Source organism: Pipistrellus hanaki (genome assembly GCF_964339955.1).
Source record: "Pipistrellus hanaki genome assembly, chromosome: 3".
Classification (NCBI taxonomy): Eukaryota; Metazoa; Chordata; class Mammalia; order Chiroptera; family Vespertilionidae; genus Pipistrellus; species Pipistrellus hanaki.
Genome location: NC_140505.1, coordinates 150,885,259 through 150,907,271, shown reverse-complemented (window position 1 = coordinate 150,907,271; position 22,013 = coordinate 150,885,259). Strand labels below are relative to the sequence as shown.

The 22,013-nt window shown below is 39.2% G+C and overlaps 1 protein-coding gene across 5 annotated transcripts in view; it reads left to right on the top strand.

Annotated features, from left to right (window-relative positions):
• Nucleotides 1-316: 316 nt before the first annotated feature.
• The window catches only part of CNTN1 (contactin 1), a 269,971-nt gene continuing 248,274 nt past the window's right edge, over nt 317-22,013 (top strand). For 3 of the 5 annotated variants that reach the window (XR_014794409.1, XM_084876636.1, XM_084876638.1), the window contains exon 1: nt 317-500. The gene's annotated coding sequence lies outside the window, so the exon portion shown is untranslated. The remainder of the gene's footprint in view (nt 501-22,013) is intronic. The other 2 variants (XM_084876637.1, XM_084876635.1) reach the window with 1 other exon arrangement.

The window sequence follows — 22,013 nt, the reverse complement described above, 5'->3', positions numbered from 1 at the left end:
TCATATTTTTTGTCTGTCAAACCTCAGAGCAGATGGTCCCTCCAGGGAAGCGCTGGAAGTGTTGGGTGTCTGCTTATGCCTGGCCTCTCCACCCCTCTCGGGACTATCCAATGACAAGTCATCAAACCAGTTTCCCTCTTTCTTAGGGGTCCTTGATCCCCCGAGCCGCAGGTTTTGGCCATAAGCACTGCAGAGACCCTTAGCAGCCTCAGCTCCGCAGCTGAGAGTACTGGGCTGAGAATCCTGGGCTGAGAGTGACATCCGGCCTGTCCAATCAGAGACGACAATTTCTCCTCGGTGCCCGCCCCGCTCTCCCCACGGCGCCAATAAGCGCTCTCCAAGGCTGGGCTTCTGCTGTCAAGTGGCTCCGGTGGGCTCCGGCGAGGCGAGGAGGGGCGCGGGCCGGGGCGATGCGCTCCCAGGTGTTGGCGGCGGAAGCAGGAAACCTGTAGGTGATGGTCCAGCGGCGCCGCGCCGGGGCGAGCCGGAGCCGGGAACAGGTAGGAGGAGGCAGGACTGGTCCTTCTTTGCCGATCGGGTCGAGAGAACGCGTATTTCCACGCTGCTGGTGCCTTTCCTCCCCTTCCCCCCAATCCTGCCCCGCCCTCGTCACCCCCCAATCTCCCGAGGTCGCCGCAGCTCTGGTCGGGGAGGTCTGGAGCGCGGGGGGTCTGGCGCTGGGGAGCAGGTGCGTGGGCAGGGCGGCGGCGCCGGAGGAGAGGGTTCCGAACCCCCATCGGTGTCTCGGTGTCTCGTCAACTTTGAGGCTTCCTCTCCAGCCACCGGGGATGCGCCCGAGGGGTGCCATGTCTGCCGGGCTGGGGAGGGGAGGGGCTGGGGAGGAGCGGGCGAGCCAGCCAAGCGCCGGGACCCGTGCGCCTTCCAGGACTGGGGAGAGGCGAGCTTCTCTTCCCCCCTATGCCTGTCTCCCCTCTGCACCTCTCTCTCCTCTCCTACCTGCGTCCAGACTCTAGCGCATCCCAGAAAAAATACAGGCAATGGTTGCACCCAGGGGAAGAAGGGGCTTGCTGGCTCCCTGAGATCGGGGGTGGGGGGCGTCCCCGCCACCGGAGGGGTTCGTTCCATTCATTCCGCCTCCGGTGAGAGTGCACGGGCCCGGCTCCCCTCTCTGCGGCAGACCCAGCCGGGGAGGGAGGGGCCGCGGAGGCTCAGCTGCTCCCAGCCCGGCGTGGTCCCCCGGGAGGGAGCCACCTTCCCGCAGAGTTTCTGAAAGGTGGGCTTCTCCGCGGGGACTCCCGGAGAGGGAAGTCATGGTGCCCGATGGGCTGGCGGAGGCTGCCAGGGTGACCGCAGCCGGGAAGTAGGTGTTGGCTCAGCGCCGCTTTCTGGGACCAGCGGATGGCTGGGAGCAGCGGGCTGGAGAACTGCAGAGACATGAGACGCTGCTGCATCACTTCGGGGGCTGATGACACCCCGCTTTGAAAATGATTGGAAAAAACAAACAAACAAAAAACCCCGGGCTGATGGGAAAGAGGGAGAGGGGGCAGCTGCATCGCTTTCTCTGTTATTGATGCCAAACCCAGCACGGGCATCTGTACCCGGGCTTGTGTGCGCGCATCTCCAAGGTGGAGCTATATTTAGCTCCTGCACGCCCAGCCCCGCGCCGGGTGCTGAGCAGGCTACCTTGGCCTTGCGAAGCAATCTGGAGGCATGGAGTGGGAGGGGAAAAGGAGAAACAAATTCTCCATTGGGGGAAAAAAGCCAGAGAAGAGGCCCTCTGACTGAGGAAACCCTGCATGAAATAATGTTTCCGTGATGCACATGAAGACCAATAATTCCAAATCTTATTTTGAATACATTCTTAGAGTGCTATTTGATATTCATCTATTTCCCTGCATTTTTTCAGCTTCGAATCTTATTAGTTTGAAATGTAGCACACATATCAAGTAGCAAATACATATATCTGGGATATTTTATTAAACTCACTGAGACATAATGGCTTGCTTATGCCTGTACCTTGATTTTTTTATAATAAATTGGTTTGGGTGGTAATATAGCTAGCAGCATTTGGGAATTTGGGGGAAAAGAATCCACCCACTTTGCAGGATGTAGAGCTAAGGGATCCTCAGAGCCTTTGGAGTAGTTTTGACTTATTTCTTTGTATACATTTTACGTGTGGACCTGATACTTAAATTTGTGCTGCTGTTTCATATTATGTCTATGTGTGCTTCATGGACTTTCTTTTATAGCTGTATGTGCATTTATTTTTCCTATTGCCTGGAATTATTTAATTCTGATAATAGCATTTCCATTTTCTTAGATGAGAAAACTAAGATTTAAAGGACACAAGTAATTTGGGTAAAGTCTTCCAAAAATCCATTATTTCAATGCTAATCATATATAGTGAAGATGTAATATGCCAATGGTCCTTACACTGTGAAGCATAACAACTGAACACATAATGACCAGATCACAGATCAGCAGGAGGGTGGGGTCCAGGGCTAGAGAAGGTGTCAGGACAGCAAGCTTTGATGGGAGGCTAAGGAAGGGGGGGCAGGGGGAGCTACGGGAGGGTGGGGCAGTGGGTAGAGAGCTACTGGAGGGTGGCAGCTAGCTGCTGGCTCACGAATTTGTGCCCAGGGCTACTAGTATTGTAATAATGTACTGTGAATTATATTGTATAGTGTTTTTCTCTCAAATAGAGTAGTTCAATTTTCTACAGCTTTTGGTTCTGGTAACAAAATTTAGTCAATATTGATATCAGTAATAATACAGGCCAATGTTATTCAGTTATTCAGAAAGTCTTACTGGTATTTTGTTACTTAATCCTTATTGTAATCTGGTTTGTCTTCTAATTAGACAGGAAGTATTTTGCAGGAAAAAACCATTACCATTGAATTGAATCCAGTTCTAAGTAGGTTCAAAGATATTCTCTCTCTTTCTCTCTCTCTCCATATATATATATATATATGTGTGTGTGTGTGTGTGTGTGTGTGTGTGTGTGTGTATGTGTAGCCCATATGCACAAAATTCATGAATGGGGGGGGGGTCCCCCTCAGCCCAGGCTGCACCCTCTCCAATCTGGGACCCCTCAGGGTATATCCAACTGCCAGTTTAGGCCTGATTCTGGGCCACTAGCTCCTAACTGCTCACCTGCCTGCCTGCCTGATTGCCCCTAACTGCCCTCCCTGCTGACCTGGCCATCCCAACTGCCCCCCTCACCAACCTGGTCACCCCCTGCTCCCCACTGGCCTGGTCACCCCCAACTACTCTCCCTCCCCTCTGCGGACCTGGTTGTCCCACATAGCCTGCTGCTCAGTTGTTTGGTTGCCCCTCACTAATCCCCCTGCTGGCCTCGTCATCCCATGTAGCCTGTTGGGTTGCAATGGTCACTTAGGTTTTTATATAGATAGATAGATAAGAGGTAATATGCAAATTGACCATCATTCCCTCACAAGATGGCTATCTATGATCAGGCCGGCAGGGGGTTTAGTGAGGGACAACCAAATGACTGAGAAACCAGGCTGTGTGGGGAGACCAGGCTAGTGGCGATGGGGGGCCATTGAGGGGCAACCAGACTGGCAGGAGGGGCAGTTGGGGGTGACCAGGCCAGCAGGGGGGCAGTTAGGGGCAACCAGGCTGGCAGAGAGGAATAGTTGGGGGCAACCAGGCTGGCAGGGGCAGTGAGGGGCAACTATGCCAATGTGGGGGCAGTTGGAGGTGACCAGGTCAGCAGGAGGGGGCAGTTAGGGGTGACAAGGCCAGCAAGGGGGGACAGTTAGGGACAATCAAGCTGGCATGCAGAGGCAGTGAAGGGTGATCAGGCCAGGGCGGGCAGTTATGGGTGACCAGGTAGGCAGGTAGGTGAGCATTAGGAGCCAGTGGTCCAGGATTGTGAGGGGGATGTCCAACTGCCGGTTTAGGCCCAATCCCCAGGACATCCCTTGAGGGGTCCTGGATTGGAGAGGGTTTAGGCTGGGCTGAGGAGACCCCCTTCCTCCATGCACATATATATGTATTCTAGAGGCCAGGTGCACAAAATTTGTGCATTTCAGGGGGGTAGAGGGAGTACCTCATCCCAACCTGTACCCTCTTGCAAGTCCTGGACCTTAGCCCTGCCACAGAGGTGGTAGAGACTCCTGCCACCACTGCTGTGCTCGCCAGCCATGAGCCTGGTTCTGGCTGAGCAGCACTCCCCCTGTGGGAGCTCACTGACCATCAGGGGGCAGCTCCTGCGTTGAATCTCTGGCCCCTGGTAGTCAGTGTGCATCATTGCGACTAGTTGTTCCACTGTTTGGTCGATATGAATATTAGCCTTTTATTATATGGGATTTCAGAGAGGAAGAGAGAGGGAGATAGAGTTAGAAACATCAATTATGAGAGAGAATCATTTAATTGGCTGCTTCATGCACACCTCCCTTCTGGGGATTGAGCCCACAACCCAGGCATGTATAATACTATTGATTGGAATCAAACCAGGGACCCTTCAGTCTGCAGGCCAATGCTCTATCCACTGAGCCAAACTGGGTAGGGCTCAAAGATTCTTATTGAGGAACTGTCACCATAAGGAGCTGTTTACTGGATGGATGCAGTGATGACGTGGGGATCCTTTATTAGTTGATATAAGGCTGTGTTTTGGAAACTACTTTTGGCTTCCTTATTCTTTCCATGAGGAATAATGGATGACACCAATGTTTCTATATGCTTGCACAGAATGATTCAATTTTCCAATAGGGGTTATGACTTTGTATAGGTGATTCTATATATTCTTTCATATCTTGTGTCTCTGGAGGCCAACTAGAGACCAAGATAAGAGATAGAAAATTCATATTTTTTCTACACAAAACATGCCATGTAATTGCTTTTAAAAAATAAAGAGTATTCATTTCCATTTCCATTTCCCATTCCCCTGCATTTCTACATGTAAGTTGGCCATGGTCTGCCTCACATCACAGAATCTATCCTCTCTAAGTCATCTATAAGCTCTCCTTCTTCATGCCAAATGTTTGTATTCTCTTATAGTATACTAGAGGCCCGGTGCATGAAATTCCTGCACATTTAGTGTCCCTAGGCCTGGCTGGTGATCAGGGCTGATCTGTGGGGTAACTGGCAGGGCGATTGGGGTCCCTGCTGGTACCTGCCTTGTGTGGCCTGAGGCCTGCAAGCTGGGAGCAGCTTCTGCATTGAGTGTCTGCCCCCTGATGGTCAGTGTGCATCACAGCAACCAGTTCCACTGGTCATTGTGCCATTCAGTTGATTTGCATATTAGGCTTTTATTATATAGGATTGTTCATTTTTCTTCTCTTCTGGTCTGCCATTTTCCATATTGTTCATCTCCTTGAATATTTATTGATACCACTATAATCTGATGTCACAATTTTTTTCTTACTTTTTCTAACCCTTCTTTCTTTGTGCCCCTCCTATCTCATATTCCTGCTTCAAGCTTTCCAATGAATCCTGAAAATTGATGGCAATTTATTTTATTGCAAACAAAACTCTCTTTCTGCATTTCTACTTCTAATCTCTTCTTCATTAGCCATTCCAAAGTATTATCCTGCCAAAGACTGGCTAAGGCTTTGTAAGGAAACCATTTGTAAATATTTATGTATCATTATGCAGATAAGTGAATGTTGGTAAGTCAGTTGGGGGATTATAATGGCATTTACCTCAGTTTTTGTGTGCGTTTATTTGAATATTAAGTGAGATAATGAATGTAACATATTTAAAATAGGGCTTGACCAATAGCAATTACTCAAAAATAATAGCTGTCAGTTGCAGAAGTTCTGTTTACAGTAATGATAATGTACATAGTGAAAACAAGTTTTTGCTTTTTCCCATCAGTAGTCATCACCCTTAAATTGGCCTTTAGCAAAGGTTTGTGATTAATTTTTTATGACTTTGTTTCCTCTCCCTCCAAGTACCCACTATCTATTCAATAACTAATTTATTCATTTTTATTCTCAACTCTAATTTGTATCTCTGTCTGTTTTTCTCTGGTACCAGATTCACCTGTCTTTGTATGCCTAGATTCGTACAGTAGGCAACTCATCAAATGTGTGTCTCTCCCCATTTAATCTACGAGGCAGCTTATTAGTTTTGGTATGGTGTATTTTAAATTTATATTGTTAGTTCTACTCTGCTTTGAAATTCTCATTGTGCTTTAGGTCATATCTTAAAAAGCACTGTCTTTGTAGCAAGAGCACTTGGGTTCAAATTCTTAGAACCTGACTTAGCAGTTGTTTGACCTTGAAAATACAACCAGTCGATGGGACATTTCATTATGGTTGTGTGAGTGAACTATTATGTAAAATTCCCTTCAAAATTATATACATTTAATATTACTTTTAAAATAACATTTTCATGATTACAAGGCTATATAGAATCGCTCAGAAAACATTGGAAATAAAAGAAAATTCTGTGCAAAGAGATCCACTCTTAACCTCTCAGGTTTATTTGAATAAATATGCATAGCTATTTAAAATATATAAATGGGAATACTTTTATTTTGCATTTAGCTTTCCCCCCACTTAACATCATGACATAAATATTTATTTATCTCATTTTAATATTCTTACTAACCATATCTTTATGAATGCCAAATATTTTTTTCACACAAAGACTTTAGATTTTGCTACTGGTTTTTCACACTTATGAAAATGAACACGAATATACACTAATTTTTTATTTCTGACCATTTTCTTGTAATAACTTCTTAAATGTTACCTTGTCAAGCACATACATATATCTAGACACCTAGTGCTTATTACCACACTGCCCCAGCAAAAAGTTTATAGACAGATTGATACTCACTATAAACCAATGTGAAAATATTCTTTTCACACATGGTATTGGGTTAAAAATGTGACTGTTTTGATAGTAAAAGTTTAGTTAATTGCTCTTTGAAGTTGTACTTCTATAATTTTGGATGAGTTCGAGAAATGTGTTCAGGTTTATTAGTTCTTTGTATTTTTTAATTTTTGGATTTTATTTCACTATTGGGGCATTCATGTTTTCTTTGTTCAATTAAAAACCTATTGTTTACTGTGAAAGTTTCTATCACCTTGATTTTTGCCTTTTGTAGTTTATATAAATTTGTAACTTTATTGTAGTCTAACCTATTTGTAATATTACCTCTCATTGCTCTAAAGCTCAGAAAACTTTCTGCTACCTGACAAATAATTGAATATAAAAACACACATTCAAGGGTATTATTGCTGAACGTTTTTCCTTCTTTGAAATGGGATTTGGCTTATGTATATTATGTACATTTCCCTATGTGATGAATTGGCTCATAGGGACATATAAAATGCACTCAGTCTATTAAAATCCCATTATTATTTATGTGACTCTTCCCATGAAGTGAATAGTACCTTAATTCTTTCTGAGTTACCACTGTCCATTCCAAAAGTGCCACAGGGAAAAACGTACTATGGACCTTATTAATGACCAGGTTACTCAGCCAGAGCAGGCACATTTGTATGCACAATTATCTGAATGAGTCAGGCACTAAATCTGCTTTTGCCAGAATTACCCAGATGGTCCTTCCTTCACTAGATAATTGCTCGCCCCATACTTGACTTTGATGATGTAGACCTGATCATGCCTTTGCTTTTCTTTCACTTTTTTGTTACTCTTCTCTAACTGCTTAGAGTTGTTTGAATTATAGTTTCTTTTAGGAGAGGCAGCTCCCCTTGTCCAGAGAGGCAGCTTCCCTTGTCTGTAGGAGCACACTGCAGTTATACAGAGCTTTGCATGAAACTCAGCTTGGCCAATTACAATCTGTGTGATTTGGGTCAAGTTATTTAATCTTTATCTCTGTTTCCTGTTTAGGAAAGACAGATTTTCAGAGTTCAGAGATCCTACTTCACTCCCTTGTCTTATAGTCTTTTTAAATATATTTTTCCCACCATAACCAAAGTTGTTTTTCTAATGCCAATCTCATCAGGCGCCTATTCTGCTGAAAATCTTTTGAAAGGGCTCTCTTTTGTTTTTATTCTATAAAAAGATGCATGAAGTTCTTTGCATTGCACCTAAAGTCATTTATTAAACAGTGCCTGTTTACTTCTTTTAATCTGATTTCTCACAACCTCAATCTCTCCCATCTCTAGTCTCTCACAATATCAATCACACTGAACTGTTCACGCCTCCCTTAATGCATTCTGCCTTTTCTCTCTTTTTCCAAACTCTGCTCTCCCTCTGTAGTTTATTCTCTGCTGGAAATGACCAGTCTCCTTGTCTGCCCTCTAATTGATCTGCTAACCTCCTCAAGGCTGAGGTCAACTGCTGCTTTCTCTAGACCAGTGGTCGGCAAACTCATTAGTCAACAGAGCCAAATATCAACAGTACAACGATTGAAATTTCTTTTGAGAGCCAAATTTTTAAAACTTAAACTTCTTCTAATGCCACTTCTTCAAAATAGACTTGCCCAGGCCATGGTATTTTGTGGAAGAGCCACACGCAAGGGGCCAAAGAGCCGCCTGTGGCTCGCGAGCCGCGGTTTGCTGACCACTGCTAGGAGACTTCCCTAAACTCCAGGCTGAGGTTTGAGCTCTTATTCAGTGCTTCCATAACAACCTGTGGATACCTTAACCACAGCACTTCTTATATACAGTGTAACTGATAGTTTACTTCCTACTACCCCCACACACTAAGTCTTTGAGGATAGCTGTCATACCTTATTCCTCTTTGTGTGGAATGAAGAACCTGGCATGTAGTTGAACTATTTTATGAAGAAATGAATAAAAGAAGGTTAAAATTAAACTCATTTAAAGATTTCAAAAAATAAAAATTTATATATATTCCTTGGAATGAATGAATGGGTGAGTAAATAAATAAACAAACAAATACATAGAAGCTATGTTAGTCTTCACAGTTTTTCAGGAATTAACTTCTTGATTTTGTTGATTTATACATTAAAATCGATAAAATATAGTCCTTTAATAAGCAATTTTATTATGAAAAACTGCACTTAGGACACTGAATAATTTCCAAATGTTAAATCAGTGGGAAACTCTTTTAAATAATTCTCAATTTTAGAAGGAAGAAGAAATGTATAGTTACATGGATAATGTAGATATATAAATTTAGCTGTATTGGAGCTAAATATTGGCAAAATTTACCCATTCCCTGTATTTAATGAATAGTCTTCCAGGGGGTGATATCTAGTAGTTTACAAAGCATGATTACATGCATATCTTCATTTGATCTTTCTCAACAATTCTAAAGGTTAGGTTGAGATACATGATTATCACATGTAATATATCAAGAAACAAGCTCAGATAAGTAATTTGACTAAAATCATATAAGAGTGGCATAGCTTGAAAAGAATAGTTGCAAGTTAGTATATTATGCCTAGCCAAAACATCTCATTGAGGGAGCTGGCCATCTGCCACCATTCTTTCCAAGTAAAGGATATTAGTCTTGATATTAACAATCCACTCAGAGTCCTGAGAAATCCAGTAAAAATACAGTGTATCAATACCTATTTATAATTTTCACTTTAGTTTTTAACAATCTGAGAAGAAACACACTGATGGTTGTTATTGGTTTAAACATATTTTAAAAGCTTTAATTTTGATTATTTAAACTATACACACACATATTACACCCCCTTCCCCCCCCCTTTTTTTTTTACTTTCAAATGTATTTATTTTTAATTTTGGTGATAATGTTCTTTTTCTTGTCTTTTTAAATCGGAATTATTAAAATACTTTTTCTAGATATTCTAGATTAGAGAATATTTAACTTTTCAGTATGGCTTAGTATATATTCTGTACAATCTTAGAGAATAGCGTGAAGAATATATTTTTTAAGAAAATTTTTTTATTGATTTCAGTGAAGGGAGAGAGAGGTAGAAATATCAATGATGAGACAGAATCATTGATTGGCTGCCTCCTGCAGTCCCTCACTGGGGATCCAGTCTGCAACCCATGCATGTCCCCTGACTAGGAATTGAACTTCCTGGCTCATATGTCAATGAACCAGGAAGTTCAATTCCTATGTCAATGCTTAACCACTGACTGAGCAACACTGCTGACCAAGTAAAATATATTTTCCAGAAATAGTGCAACTGTTGAAAAAAATTATGAAAAATATTTGGGTTCTTACCTATTGATAGAACACTGATCTAGCCTAGTTTGAAAATTAAAAATACTGAATATAAGACTGATTTTTCTAGATGACTTGTGCAAATGATTTCTTCTCTGTATATGTTGCACGTGCTATCCCATAACAATCAAATGCAGTGAATTGGATTTTATTTATTATTTTTATCATTTTAAAAATAAGAAAAATTAGAGGAATTATAAAGCTAATGACTAGAGAAGCTAGAATTTACATTTAAGTTATCTGACTCCTAAGTCTAAGTTATTAATCACTGTGTCATTCTTCCTCTCTAGGATGGCTAGTTTTAATACTTTTGTGAGTCACAGTTTAAATTTTCTCTGTTTAAGGTCATCAGTATTTATCCCTAGACTCCCAAATATACTTAGTATCAACACGAGATTAAATCATTCTAAGTTTATGTATGCTTTATTTACGTATATTTCATAAACAAAATGGTCTTTCACTACAGTGATTTACAGGAGGCAGTTTCCCAAATATGAACTAAACAATTACAGTGTACCATTTGAAAACAGATGTTTTAACTTTGAACTAAGCATCCAAAGTTTTTATGATTTTCTGCCCTAATTTTGCTTCCTAACATGACAAACCACAAACAGTAATTCTGTCCTAAGACATCTAATCTGAATTAATTGTTATGGTAACTGAAAGTACAGATTTGCTAGATTTATCAGGCAAGATTGCTAAAAATATTAACAATATTTATATATTCCAGTTGGACACCCACATTAATATAACAGAGTTTTATAAGGAGTAAAATCTTCTATTGCATATATTTGTATTCATTAAAGAATATGTTTTTATTGAAATTAAAAAAAATACTGGCTGGATTGATTTACTATATTTTCTTTTGTTTTGAATATATTATTTTAGAGAGGTAACTATTTTAGTACTAAAAATTAATTCACTTATTAAAAAATAGTTTTAAAATTTTGGTTTATGCACAATTGAATGGTGATGAAACTAAGAAATTACTTTCAATGAAGCATTGTATATATTTTTTAAAAAATTTGGTTAAAGAATAACAGAAATACAGTGAAGTGCCATGAATTATAACAAAGAACCTTGTCAGCCACCTAAGATCTCTTTTAGCCCTTCCCAATCACCACCATCTTGCTGGTCTCCAAAGGCAGCCACTTTTCTGACTTTAAGATTTTACAGAATAGTTTTACCTTTTTTTGAAAATTATATAAACAGGACTATACAGTGTGTACCTTTTGGCATCAGGTTTCTTTTGCTCAGCCTCTTTGGTAAGATATAAAGAGCAGGGCAAAAGTAAGTTCACAGTTGTGAGTACAGGAAACAGTTTATTCTTATATTATTATTTATTACCTAGAGGCCCAGTGCACGAATTTGTGCACAGATAGGATTGGCTGGCCCACTCCAATAGGAAATGGAAGTCATGCTGTAAATACTATATTTTTAAAGTCCTATTATGTGAAAAAAAGTATTATGAAATCATAGAAGAAAGTATTTATTCAGGCAGAAAACTGAGGATCTCTCCTATGTATATAATAAAGTAAATGAAAAAGTAAATAAAATGATCAACTCAGAACTCTGAAATTTATTACCCTGAGAAGCATTGGAAAGTAAAGTTATATGTTTTCTACATATTTAGTGCTTTATTTTAATCTAGTACTAAATGGCAGAATTATAACTTCCCCTTTTCCCCTTGTATTTTCAAATGACCCTCTGCTCTATTTCTCACTGCTAAGAGAAACAGGATGAGATCAAGTGACCTCCCTGGGTAGCAATTGGGATTCTTGTGATTATTCCAAAGATCTCTTCTCCTGGACTACCTAAATGCTAAGAGATGGGAATGGTTAATTATGGCCTCATTCTATTGTTAGGATTGGGATACTAACTACAAATATTTCAGGCTTGACCACATATGAATAAAAATATATAGTCAAGAGTTAATATAAAAGAATTAAAATTATCTATTTTTTTCCTTATCCATAAAATAGGTGTTCTTTAATTATAAGCATGAGAGTTGATTTAAACATCTTTTCTATTTGAAAATTCTCCACATTAACATTTTTAGAATTTCAAGAACTACAGGTTCATGTAAAACATTGGTGAACCCAGGAAATTTATGCAATTTGGGTAACTCATAAAAAAATAGTCTTGCTGGATTTTTAGTATGGAGCATTTCTGAAATTAATGGGTTGGGGAGTAGCAATTGTAAAATCTTACACAAAGCATCACATATTACAAAGGATCGCATATTACTGGATTACAACAAGATTAAAATGTTTATAATTGATGAAGTTATATTATCCAACCTTATTAGAAAAGATACAATAACACCTCTAACTGCTAATCTTTTATCATTGGTATGCTTTCAGTCTCAGAAATAGATGCTGCTGGGCAATTTTATGTATTATTTGTTTTAAGAAATGACACTTTGATTAGCTTTCCTGGAGACTTTCATTTATTCCATTCTGAACTGTTTACCATATAAGATGTAAGAGTTGTCAAGAAGTCTATTTTACACATAAATTCTTTTATAAACAAACATATAGGCATTCATTATAAAGCAACCAAAAGTCAAGATCTTACAACTGCGGGTGAAAAGTGTTCTGTGTTAACATTCTGCAGCTTGTGCTACTGTTTGAATTTTATAGAACCCAGCTCCTGGGGAAATCTGATTTCTCCAGGACCTGCTAAAACAGCTTCTAAATACTGCCCCTAAGCCTTCATAATAAACTCTATGTTCTGTATGTGATCTATTCACATAAAAATGGACTTCAAGTGTTCCCTTTCTTATAAAAAGATAGATATTGATCCTTTCAGATCAGAACCTCATCCAGTCCTCGTGGTTACTCTGCAGCTAATTGAAGACATTTCTTCTGCATAATAATTATTTTATAAGCACTTTTTTTTGGAAAAAGTGGATGCAGAAAGGGATGAAATGAGGCTATATAACACCATATATTACAAATTAAATTTTATTAGCTTTAGAAATCCTGGAAGCCTGTGATTCTCAAGAATGAATATGCATTAAGTAGAACTGGAATAGCTTGTTAGAAAGGATGCTCTCAAAGATCCTGACTCAGTCATCTGGAGTAGGGCCACACAACTTTCATTTTAGCAAGCTCTCAGCTGATGCTGCCTTTGAGAACCACCCCGTGGGTATTATTGCCCTCAGTAACTCTGATATCAGTCCTTCTTTGTTAACTGGTGACACCTTCAGCAAATGATAATCATGCCAAGAGTATTACTCATGGAAGAAACGAACTGAAGATAACTACAAAAACTAAACATAATACCCTGTTTCCCCGAAAATAAGACAGTGTCTTATATTAATTTTTGCTCCCAAAGATGCACTAGGTCTTATTTTCAGGGTATGTCTTATTTTTCCATAAGAAGAAGAATATGGTACACATTTATTGTTAAATGAAAATAAAGGAAATTTATTACCTGTATACGGTACGGTAGTATGGTAGTTGTCAACACAAACCAGACAAACTGTGAATCCTACAGTATCAAGAATTTACTCATTTATTCAATGACAATCATGTCATCATCTTCTGGAACATCATCATAACAATCCAATTCCTGAATTTCCTGGTGAATTTCTTGTGACTCCATTTCTTTCAGAATCAGTGGACCAAATCTCTCATGTTTAGACTAGGGGGGCTTTATTTTTGGGGGATGCCTTATATTTCACTCAGAAGGAAACCTGTAAGTAGGTCTTATTTTCGGAGGATGTCTTATTTTTGGGGAAACACGGTAAGAAAATAGATAAATATAAACTTGGAAGAAAAGAACTAAGCATAACTAATGGAAGAAAATAATGAAACAGATTAATTATTGTATAGGATGGTGCTGCATTAACAGAATATTTTTGCCTTGATTTAACATTACTCACACATTTTTCCTTACCACCATAAATGACACAAGAAACCTTCCAAGGCCCAATTTGATTACCTTGTGTTAGAGAAAATATTGACATTCCCCCTTGCTTTGAAGAAATAAAGCTTGTAGATTTTAAATTTTTTGTTATAGTCTGTGGAGAGCAAGTGGGAAGCCCCTGATGTTTTCTCATTAACAAGTGATTTCAAGCCTTTTAGGCTAGCAATTAAAGAATATGCTAGTAGATGTAATTAGCCATGACAAACAACTCGTCAAATTAAGAATTGAAATTCCACAGACATTTTGAACATTTTGAAAATCAAGGATGATAGAGTATTTTAAACCTTAGCTAGATGTTAAAACCACCTGGATAACTTCAGCAACACTAATACCTGGGCCTCAACGTTCAGACATTCAGGTCTAGTTTATTTGGGTCCGGTCTTGACTGTGATGTAAGGAAATGGATAGAGAAGGATGGTTAAGAAGGGAAGTGTAGACAGGAAACCAACAACCATTTCTTGAGGTTGTTTTCATATGTCAGGTATTACATTAGATAGTTTACAAACACTGCCCCTAAACCTCACATAAAGACACAAGATAATCAAGAGCCTTTTCTTAAAATTAAAGAGACTTGAATACGAGGATAAAATATCTGACAAGACAGAGGCTGTTTAGTAAACAGGGGACTGTCCTTGAGAACCCAGGTCAGGGTGACTATAGTCCATCCTTTTCTTTGCAGGGGTAGTAGGTTTTCTTCCTCCCTCCCTCTCTCTTTCTCTGCTTTCCTTCCTTCCTTCCTTCCTTCCTTCCTTCTTTCCTTCCTTCCTTCCTTCCTTCCTTTCTTCCCTCCCTCCCTTCCTCCCTCCCTCCCTCTTTTCCTTCTTTCCTTCCTTCCTCCCTCCCTCCCTCCCTCCCTTCCTTCCTTCCTTCCTTCCTTCCTTCCTTCCTTCCTTCCTTCCTTCCTTCCTTCCTCCCTCTCTCTCTCCTTTCCTTCCTTCCTTCCTTCCTTCCTTCCTTCCTTCCTTCCTTCCTTCCTTCTTTCCTTTCTTCCCTCCCTCCCTTCCTCCCTCCCTCCCTCTTTTCCTTCTTTCCTTCCTCCCTCCCTCCCTCCCTCCCTCCCTCCCTCCCTCCCTCCCTTCCTTCCTTCCTTCCTTCCTTCCTTCCTTCCTTCCTTCCTTTCTTCCCTCCCTCCCTTCCTCCCTCTCTCATTTCCTTCCTTCCTTCCTTCCTTCCTTCCTTCCTTCCTTCCTTCCTTCCTTTCTTCCTTCCTTCCTTCCTTCCTTCCTTCCTTCCTTCCTTCCTTCCTTCCTTCCTCCCTCTCTCCTTTCCTTCCTTCCTTCCTTCCTTCCTTCCTTCCTTCCTTCCTTCCTTCCTTCCTTCCTCCCTCCCTCCCTCCCTCCCTCCCTCCCTCCCTCTTTTCCTTCCTTCCTCCCCTCCCTCCCTCCCTCCCTTCCTTTCTACCTCCTCCTCTCCCTTCCTCCCTCTCTCCCTCCCTCCCTCCCTCCTTCTTTCCTTCCTTCTTTCCTTTTTCCCTACAAATCTAAATACTTGGAATAAGATACAAGCTCTAACAAATGTTGAAAGACCTCTGCACCATATGAGGAGCAATGTATCTATTTTTAAAAATAGAGGCTCAATTCACATGGGGAATAAAAGCTATGCTTATAGTACCTTGCTGTTGGATATGAGCAAATACAAATGTCTAAATAGGAATACTCACTGCATTTCCCAAGCATGTTTGGAATTCAGGCTTATCCTGCAGGGAAAAAAGGCATAGAAATGAGGTAGAAGGTATAGATTAAAAATTGGGTAACAGCCGAAGCTGGTTTGGCTCAGTGGTAGAGCGTCGGTCTGCGGACTGAGGGGTCCCGGGTTCAATTCTGGTCAAGGGCATGTACATTGGTTGCGGGCACATCCCCGGTGAGGGGTGTGCAGGAGGCAGCTGGTCGATGTTTCTCTCTCATCGACGTTTCTAGCTCTCTATCTTGCTCCCTTCCTCTCTGTAAAAAATCAATAAAATATATTTTAAAAAATTGGGTAACAATTATTTTTGTAATTGTAGTTGAAAACTGTGCTCTCTTCCCTTGGTTATAGGGACAATAAAATCAATAAAGGATATCCATGAGACTTAAAAAATAATAATAGTAAATTTAATAAACTAATCTAAAATGGATATTGAACTACTTTCATATAAAGAGATTAGGACAATATTTGTCAAATAATTTGCTTATTATATTCTTTGTATACATTTGCTTTCCAACTTAAGTCTTTCTTACTTTAAGTTCTACAGTAAGCTCTTATTTTAACTTCAGCTAGTTATATAAATTAATATTTAATATGAGAGAATGTCTATGTCTGCTCATTAACTGGGTGTCAACATTAGCAAATATAAAATCATCTACAAATGTACTTCATTTTTTCTGTGTCAAGTCAATTCTATTCTTTCCTTAAAGGAGCATTATAACTTCATGGGGAAAATAGTTTCACAGCTCTATATAAAATATGATTTTGTTTTTCTTGCATTGATTTTAAGTGGAAACTTTAGCATTTCAAGCACCATCGGATAAAACCACTAATTTAAGCATGATGTACCTAGTAAATTGTAGCAATCCCTTTTAGTGTTTCTCAAGCAAAACAGGAACCTCTGGTAAAGTAATTGTGCTATAATTTCTTGTAAAATTAGGTTTGTTATATTTAGGCCTGCGTTATTCATCCTTTAATAAGCTTTAAAGCTGCTAAGTAAAATGGGATTTCTTTGTTAGTGGGTTATATATTTTATCTTTCAAGAAGAAAGATTCTAAATTTTTAATTGACTAATATAAGTGCAGTAACTTAAGTTTTAATTTTACCTCAGCATTTTGTTTGTTTTCCCATGGAATCAAGTCTTATATTGTTTTTCTTTTATCCCATCTGATGGGTATTTCTTTTTTAAAGCAATGCCTGGAAACCAATAACCTGCTGAATCATTTTAAAGATACTCCTGAAAGTTATGAACGTTTTAAAATGCCTTCTGTGATAAAACACACACACACACACACACACACACACACACACATTTCAGGAGGCTTCCTGTCAACAGTGGGTGGGCTTCATTAAATTCAGTCATATCTGTCTAGTTTATCAATCTAGTTTTGTCCCAATGGGCAAAACAAAAGCCCTGTAAGCACAATGGCTGAAGCTCAACATGGTGGAGCTGTGCAACTGAATAGAATACCCACGTGACACTGTGAGACAGAGATCACCATTCCCTGTACACAGATGAAGGAACCGAGGCTGAGTGAGATTTCCTAATTAGAGACACAACTGTAGGCTGGGATTTGAAATCAGAGTTAACAGACTTTGCACCTATCCTTCAGTTTTCCCAGGTTCTGCTGTTATTTATTTGAACAAACTGTTTTGTGCAGGTCTATTCCCTGGCTTTCCATCTGTTGAAAATTTGGGATTTCTTTCCATCAAAGCCTATTTCTCAATGTGTCTAGATATCCTCATTGAAACTGCTTACCTTCACCTCAGATGGTATTAGGTGTTAAGTTTTTTAAGATAGGCTATTCGAGATCATTCCTCTCTGATTGCCTGCATGTTATTACAGTTCAAGACTTTTCAAACACTGGACAATTAAAAGTAATTTTATAGTCATCTTTCCCTTGAGGATAGAAGTGCTGCTTATTCTGTTAGAAGTAATGTGCTTAAGATGCAAGGCTGCTGATTCATCAGATGGAATAATGCATATTTATGCATATTCTTGTATAATATTCGATCATTCTAAATAAATCAGTAATTTATTTGTGAATTCAATGGAAAAATGAAGTAATAGTCACTTTGATTTTAAATTTGAGGATATTTATATTTTCAGAAGACAATATTTAGGGACGCTTTATATATAAGCCTAATCCTTTAGTCACCATAAGATTCTTCTAGCTCTAGAATTTGTTATGTTATTTCTAAGCTATTGTATAAACAACTTCTAAATAGCAGTCCTTCTTAACTTGATCATCTGGCATATAAAAACAGTTGCTAAATATAGCAGCTGAAATAAAGGAAGCAGTAGCTTTTGGAAAAGAGCATTTAAGTTGGCATCAGGATCAGATCTTTGCTATATTTCATGTAAAATTGTGGAATTTGCCTTATCTCGTTGTATTTTGAGATCAGTAAAATAAATCACTCTTATTTGCTTAATATATTGCTATTGGTTCAGAGGAAGTACATAATGCATAACTATGGGAGCTCTTAGACAACAGAGCAAGTATTTATTGAGTATTTATCATGTGTCAGTACCAGGCTAAAGTTAAGAGTATCGAATAGAATATTGTTAAAAAGTCTACTCAGCTGATCTTAACACTTTGACCTTCAATAATGTGGCTTTCTTCTTAGACTAGTCTGCTCAAATTTGTTTATAAAGTAAGTCAGACTAAAAAAGATAAGTTTAGAAGAGCATGTTTACTAGCAGTAATTTGGTCACAAGTTCTAGTTTTTTTCATAGATGTTCAGAGATTTATTTCAGAGTATACTGTTTTATTGCTAAACACTATTGATGGATCTCAAAGTACTAGTTACTGTCTCAATGGTGTGTGTGTGTGTGTGTGTGTGTGTGTGTGTGTACACACATAAGTGTTGAGTAGTATACAAATGAGTAGGACACACAGCCAACTAGCATTTAATTTGTGCGACCATTTTGTGTTTCTTAAAACTGAATTTTATTGGAATTGTAAATAATATGACTATTGGATAATTTAATCATATTACAAATCCCTTTGAAAAAGAAACTGTAACTAAAATTGTTTTTTGGGTAATTCAACATTTTTTGAAAATAATATTATGAGATTATTTAAACCAAAGTCCAGCTATGATTGTATAAAATATAAAGCAAAGATAGTACACTTTTGCCTTTGAGAAAAGAGATTATTAGCTGACCATCTTCTCCTTCCAAATCTCAAGCATCACAGTTAATCTAGATATTCTCACTTATCAGTCCTGTTCCAGACAATGATGCTTATGAAAAGGTTGTAGGACTCTCAATCCTCATTCATAACTATTTCAAGTGCTCAGCTTTCCACCTTTTCTATCACATTCCCTACCCCAAATACTAGTATGTCAACAAAATAAGTGCCATAGGTGATAGCCTTAAAAACACTCTGGGCCTGCTCCTGTTTTCTCTTTTATGTTGGACCTTTTCCACTAAGTTTTAAAATTATTTTATGCAAGAACTCTAAAATATGATCTTATTTTCATGACCAAAAACAAATATTAATTTTACTTTGATACTCAATCTCATAACTTAATAAATTCATTTTTTGTAATTTATTACCAAAAGGTGATTATTACTGAATTGGGGCATACTGCACAAATCTGAGCTATGGGGAACAATAGACTTCTCCATCAACTAATAAGTACCTCATGGTGTAGCTACACAGGGTACAAAAGAGTACAGGTCAACGTTTCCTCTTTTGTAATTCTGAAGATCAACAGAGCTCTAAACATGCAGTCTTTGTGACTCATTTAGCTACAGCATCTGATTGTGACCTGAACTCACTTGGTGAGAAAACCTATTCTGAATTGATTTGAGGCTATTTATACTTTATTTTGTCTCGTGTAAATATTTAGAATTTTCCCTGAAAAAATATTGATATCTTTGTTTAGGTGTTGCTACTCTAGACAGGTATATACCCTTCCAAAACTCTAAAATCTAGAAAAAATAATCTAATCCAAAGCATACTGTGCCCTATGACTTTGGGAAAGGGACTGTAGGTGTCTATTAGATGTTGTCCTTGCCTTCAAGTAGCTAGTAGTTTATTGAGGTGCATGACAGGAAATGCTGCCCTCAAACTGGTAGTAAAGAAATAGTTACTGAGAGTCTGCCAATTGGCAGATGTACACATGCACACTTATATAGCTAAGAATTAATTATGTAGCATTCTCTCCCTACATAGTATACAAATTTTATGTATAATGTAAAACTGTTTTATAAATAATGTGTATAATATTAGTTTTGTAGTTCTGTACAGGTTAAAAATATTATTTTAAAATAAGTTTAGTGATGGAAAAGCTTCCAGGAAGTATAACTTCTCTTTAGTAACTTTGAATATGTTTCTTAATAAAGTAAAACAAAGCCACAGTCAATAAGGAATCTTTTGTATGTATATTGAAGGAAACACAAATAATGCAGTAAAATTTTGATAAAATTTCTAGCAAGTATGTTTTTCTTTAAAGCTGTTTGGAGGAGAGATCTGTATAACAGGTTTAAAGAACTATATAGAATTTAATTGGCTTTCATTTCTGTCCTTAGTAGCTATGATTTTAGGTAAGTTACTTAAAATCTCTAGGCCTTGTTTATTATCTGTAAAATCCTATCTAATAAAAGAGTAATATGCAAATTAACCATCACTCCACCACACCCACTAGCCACGTCCACCATCCATGCCCACCAGCCAATCAGGAGCAATTATGCAAATTAACCCAACCAAGATGGCTGCAGCCATGGAGATTGCAGGAAGGAGGCTTGGGTTTTCCAGGCAATGGAGGAAGCCAAGCTTTCTGCACACCCTGGTCAGCTCAGGGCTCCGCTTAAGGCTACAAAATTTCAATTATAGAAGGAGAATAAACCCAAACAGAAATGGACCAACATCAGAATTATGGGAGTCCCAGAAGAAGAGAGAGAGCAAAACACTGAGAACATACTGGAAGAAATAGTGACAGAAAACTTCCCCACCTGGGGAAAGAAATAGACTTACAAGTCCAGGAAGAGCACAGAACCCCAAACAAAAGGAATCCAAAGAGGACCACACCAAGACACATCATAATTAAAATTCCAAGAGCGCCGAGACCGGTTTAGCTCAATGGATAGAGCATCAGCTTGGGGACTGAAGAGACCCGGGTTCGATTCCGGTCAAGGGCATGTACCTTGGTTGCGGGCATATCCCCAGTAGGGGGTGTGCAAGAGGCAACTGATCGATGACTCTCTCTCATCGATGTTTCTAACTCTCTATCTCTCTCCCTTCCTCTCTGTACAAAATCAATAAAATATATTTAAAAAAAATAAAAATAAAAAAATAAAATTCCAAGAGCAAAAGACAAAGAGAGAATATTAAAAACAGCAAGAGAAAAGCAGGTAGTTACCTATAAAGGAGCACTCATATGACTGTCAGCTGATTTCTCAACAGAAACCATGCAGGGCAGACGGGAATGGCAAGAAATATTCAAGGTGATGAATAGCAAGAACCTACAGCCAAAAATACTCTACCCAGCAAAGCTATCACTTAGAATCGAAGGCCAGATAAAGAGCTTCACAAATAAAAAAAGCTAAAGGACTTCATCACCGCCAAACCAGAATTATATGAATTGCTGAAGGGGGTTCTTTAGGAAGAGGAAGAAGATAAAGATAAAAATTATGATCAATAAATATGTAACTATCAACAAGTGAAACTAAAAGCTAGGGGAATTAAAAAAATATGATGAACAATATTAACTGGTGAATATAATAGAATTAGAGGTATGGAAGGGGACTGGACTGATGATTCTCCGGGAAAAGGGGAGTGGGGGGTGCGGGAAGAGCCTGAACAAAAAACTGTGCACCTGTGGATGAGGACAATGGGGGGTGGGGAAAGGGCAGAGGATGGGGTGGGAACCTGGTGGAGGGGAGCAATGGGAGGGGAAGGAAAGAGGAACATTCATAATAATCTGAACAATAAAGATTTATTAAAAAAAATAAAAAAATAATAAAAAGGAAGTGGAAGAGATGCTAGTAGGGTCACATTATGACTTGTCGCATACTGACCACCTGGGGCAGATGCTTAATTCAGGAGCTGCCCCCTGGTGATCAGTGTGCTCCAACAGCAGAGCTGACCAACAGGTGCCAAACGCAGGGCTCACTGCTGACCACCACAGCCCAGAGTCCACAGCAGAATGGTGACAGCAGGCACAGTAAGGACTGAACAGGAGAGGCAGGCAGGAGTGGCACGCATTGTTAGGCTGAGGCTTTCAGCCCAATCCCTGCAGGCTGTGCCAATGGACCCCACTGGTGCATGAATCCATGCACCAGGCCTCTAGTATTCTATAACTGTCTTGATTTAAAGATG